Source organism: Vicia villosa, unplaced genomic scaffold, assembly GCF_029867415.1.
Source record: "Vicia villosa cultivar HV-30 ecotype Madison, WI unplaced genomic scaffold, Vvil1.0 ctg.002522F_1_1, whole genome shotgun sequence".
Lineage (NCBI taxonomy): Eukaryota > Viridiplantae > Streptophyta > Magnoliopsida > Fabales > Fabaceae > Vicia > Vicia villosa.
In genome coordinates this window covers 48606-53475 of record NW_026705955.1, presented here as the reverse complement: position 1 = coordinate 53475, position 4870 = coordinate 48606, and positions in this window count along the sequence as shown.

Genomic DNA, 4870 nt, shown 5'->3' with positions numbered 1-4870 from the left:
ATATTGCAGCAGGATTCAAATAACAACACAATATTCAAATCTTATATTCTTGTCAACATGGCACAATAGGTCCAAGACGTCTCCACAAGACATAACATCAAAGTTCAAGAAAAGATAAACAACATAAAACAAGACACAAGCAAGTATCGCAAACATCCCCCCGAGTGCTACGTATCAGAGCATTGACACACCGACTCGAGCTATAAGGTACACGGCTACTCCACGTCGTTACCTGCACGTTACCAACAGAGGGTAACATTCAAACATAAGGGGTGAGATATCATTCATTATAAAGAAACGTATGATAATGTTCAAAGCGAGAGAAAAGATCATACGTTGGTCACCACTTCTCATCACAATATTAACTTAAGAAACGGTAACCATGTCATCAATTCAACTATGACAATATATACAGTTCATAAGTAAAATTCCTACACAATCACAACCAACATCTTATCATCAATTCACCACATCTTAACAAACATATATTCGTCAAGTCACAGTACCATAATCAAATAAGACTCAAATGCAATTCACATGTGTATCGACTTATACAAATGCATGTTGTAAAACAGGGTTCGCGGCGCCAACAGGGTTCGCGGCGCCAACAGGGTTCGCGGCGCGAACTGAGCGAATCCAAAAATTCCTAACTTTCTGCCAAGTAGTTCGCGGCGCTAACAAGGGTTCGCGGCGCGAACTGAGTGAATCCAATTTTTCCCAAGTTTCTGCCAAGAAGTTCGCGGCGCCAACAAAGGTTCGCGGCGCCAACAAAGGTTCGCGGCGCGAACTGGCGATTTTCAGAAAATCCCAAACACAGAAAACAGCATACGAAACCATCCAAAAACCCCTAAACTCAACCCAATCAAGTTGGAAAACACCAAGCATCACGAATAACAATAGAATACATGTTATAAACACAATTATAACACCTATTATGGGTCTTCTAACTTCATAACATCATCAATCATACTTAAATTCACAATTTCATAGAAGTCTAACATAAACCCTAACAATCTCTATTCAACTTCTACACACTCATGGATAACAACATACAATCAAAACCCCAACCAAGACATCATCATACATCCCTTTAGCATGAAAGAATCCCACCCTTACCTTAGGTTTTGGATTGAAGCCAACTCTATCTTCAACCTTGAGATTCTCCTCTTCTCTCCTCTCTTCTCTTCTTTCACCAAAAACCCCAAATGAACTTCTAATTTCTATTTCCTCTAAAACCCTTGTTTTAGTTAAACCCTTACTATCTTAAATTACTAATGGGCTCTAACTAACACCCCTCACTTACTAATACCAACTTAGGCCCAATAATCAACAACACTTACTATCTTATATTATTACTAATAATCCCCAAATAAAACAACATAAAATCAATTAAGCATATACTTAACACATAGTTCACACTTAATTCACATAAATAAATAATTAAAGAAAAACGGTCGTTACAACTCTCCCCCACTTAGAATATTTTCGTCCTCGAAAATTACCTCAATTGAATAACTTAGGATACGACTCGCGCATCTTGCTCTCCAATTCCCACGTCATACTTTCACCGGTAGTTCCTGACCAAACCACCTTCACCAAAGCAATCACTTTTCCTCTAAGTGCCTTCGTTTTGCGATCCTCAATTCTTATCGGCATAGTCTCCACCGTGAGATTATCCCGCACTTGTACATCATCCATACGAATTACATGCGAAGGATCAGAAATATACTTCCGAAGTTGCGACGCGTGAAACACATCATGCAAATTCGAAATATTAGGCGGTAAAGCCACTCTATACGCCACATTATCAACTTTCTCTGAAATCTGATACGGTCCAATAAAACGAGGAGTGAGCTTCTTCGACTTCAAGGCTCTCCCCATTCCGGTAACCGGCGTAACTCTCAAGAATACATGATCACCAGCTTGGAATTCTAAATCTTTCCTTCTCTTGTCATGGTAACTCTTCTGCCTACTTTGCGAAGTCTTCATCTTCTCACGGATCAACTTAACCTTCTCGGTAATTTCTCGAACAATCTCAGGTCCAAGTACTACACTCTCACCCGATTCATGCCAACACAACGGAGTCCTACACCTCCGACCATACAACGCTTCAAACGGTGCCATACCGATACTCGAATGGTAACTATTGTTGTATGTGAACTCTACTAATGGAAGATAAGTATCCCACGTACCTCCTTGCTCAAGAACACAAGATCTCAATAAATCTTCCAAAGATTGAATCGTTCTCTCTGTTTGACCATCGGTCTGAGGATGATATCCTGAAATCAATCTCAACTTAGAACCTAATGCCTCTTGCAAACTCTTCCAAAAATCTGAAGTGAACCTCAGATCTCTATCCGAAACAATACACAAAGGAACACCATGCAACTTCACAATCACACGGACATAAATCTCCGCCAACCTCGCAACTGGATAAGTGATGTTAATAGGTATGAAATGAGCCGACTTCGTAAGCCTATCAACAATCACCCAAATTGAATCATGTCCTCTCATGGTATTCGGCAAACCCGTCACGGAGTCCATAGAAATTCTATCCCATTTCCATTCCTAGACTTCCAACGGTTGCATTAAACCAGCAGGCTTCTGATGTTCAACCTTCGACTTCTGACAAGTCAAACATGCATACACAAACTGAGCTATGTCACGCTTCATTCCGGACCACCAAAACAACTTCTTCAAATCTTGATACATCTTTGTAGCTCCTGGATGAATACTCAATTTAATCCTATGACCTTATTCAAGAATAGCTCTTTTTAAATCCACATCATCAGGAATACAAATTCGATCACGAAACCTCAACACACCGTGCACATCTAACTTAAAATCACCATTCTCAGCTTGATCGACTCCAATCATCGAATCAACCAATGTCATATCCAACTTCTGGGCTTCATTGATACTATCCAGAAAATCATTGTTAATCTTCAACATACCCAATCGAACACTCTTAGGGGTCACTTCACATACCAAACTCATATCTCGAAATTGCTCAATTAATTCTAACTCCTTAACCATCATTTCCGACATATGCAAAGTCTTGCGACTCAAAGCATCGGCAACAACATTAGCCTTTCCTGGATGATAATTCAAACCGAAATCATAATCTTTCAACAGTTCTAACCACCTTCGTTGTCTCATATTCAATTCCTTCTGATCAAACAAATACTTTAAGCTCTTATGGTCGCTAAAGACTTCAAATCTAGAACCATAAATATAATGTCTCCAAATCTTCAACACGAACACTACAGCAGCAAGTTCCAAATCATGTGTAGGATAGTTCTTCTCATGAACTCTCAACTGTCTTGATGCATAAGCAACAACTTTACCATTTTGCATGAGCACACCTCCTAAACCCATTTTAGAAGCATCACAATAAACCACAAACGATTCTTCCGGATTAGGCAATATCAAAATCGGTGCCGACGTCAACCTTTTCTTCAACTCGGTAAAACTATCTTCACAAGAAACATCCCACACGAAAGCCTTACCCTTACAAGTCAACTTAGTCAACGGAAGTGCTAACTTAGAGAAACCTTCAATGAACCTTCTATAATAGCCATCTAGTCCCAAAAAGCTTCGAATCTCGGTAGCCGACTTAGGAGTTTCCTATCTCAACACGGCATCAACTTTAGACGGATCCACGACAATGCCATCACCAGAAAACTAACTTCCTTCAGCCAGAACTCACACTTGGATAACTTAGCATACAACTTCTTCTCTTTCAGGACTTGCAATATCAACTTCAAATGCTCGGCATGATCTGATTCTGATTTAGAGTAAATTAAAATATCATCAATGAACACCACCACAAAACGATCCAGATACTCATGAAAAATACGATTCATGTACTCCATAAATACTCCAGGTGCATTAGTAACACCAAAGGGCATCACGGAATACTCATAATGTCCATAACGTGTTCTGAAAGCCGTCTTCTGCATATCCTCATCTTTCACCTTAATCTGATGGTAACCCGACCTCATATCGATCTTGCTAAACACACGAGCACCAACCAATTGATCCATCAAGTCATCAATTCTTGGAAGTGGATACTTGTTCTTTATTGTCACCTTATTCAACTGACGATAATCAATACAAAGTCTCATACTTCCATCTTTCTTCTTAACCAACAACACTGGAGCTCCCCACGGCGACACACTAGGTCTCACAAACCTCTTCTCAAGCAATTCTTCCAACTGCTTCTTCAATTCAGACAATTCTAAAGCAGACATCATGTACGGTGCCATAGACACAGGTCTAGTACCAGGTACCAATTCAATAGAGAACTCAACTTCTCTCTCAGGCGGTACATCAGGAATTTCATCGGGGAAAACTTTAGGGAAATCGCACACCACCTTCAATTCTTCTATGATCACTTGGTTCTCAATAGACATTGATGCAACCAAAGCAAACACTTGAACATCTTCTTTCATCAACAAACGAAACTGTCTGGCCGATAACAACTCTAAGCTTTCCTCTTCAGGAGAAGAAAACCTCACAGACTCATCATAGCAATTGATGTGAACACGGTTATGCTCTAACCAGTTCATCCCCAAGATCACGTCCAAACCTCTCAACGGCAAGCATACAAAATCAGCAAGGAAGTCTCTGTCAAAAATCGACACGGGACACTTCAAACACAGAAGAGAAGTGGTCACCGAACCCTTAGCCGGAGTATCGACAACCATCTCTCCGTTCATAGCAGACAACACAAGACCCAATCGTTTAACACAATCAGCAGATATAAAGCAATGAGAAGCACTGGTATCAATAATAGTAATTAAAGGAATGTTATTAATGAAACAAGTACCTCTGATCAGTGAATCCTCACTAGTGGTCTGAGTTCCCG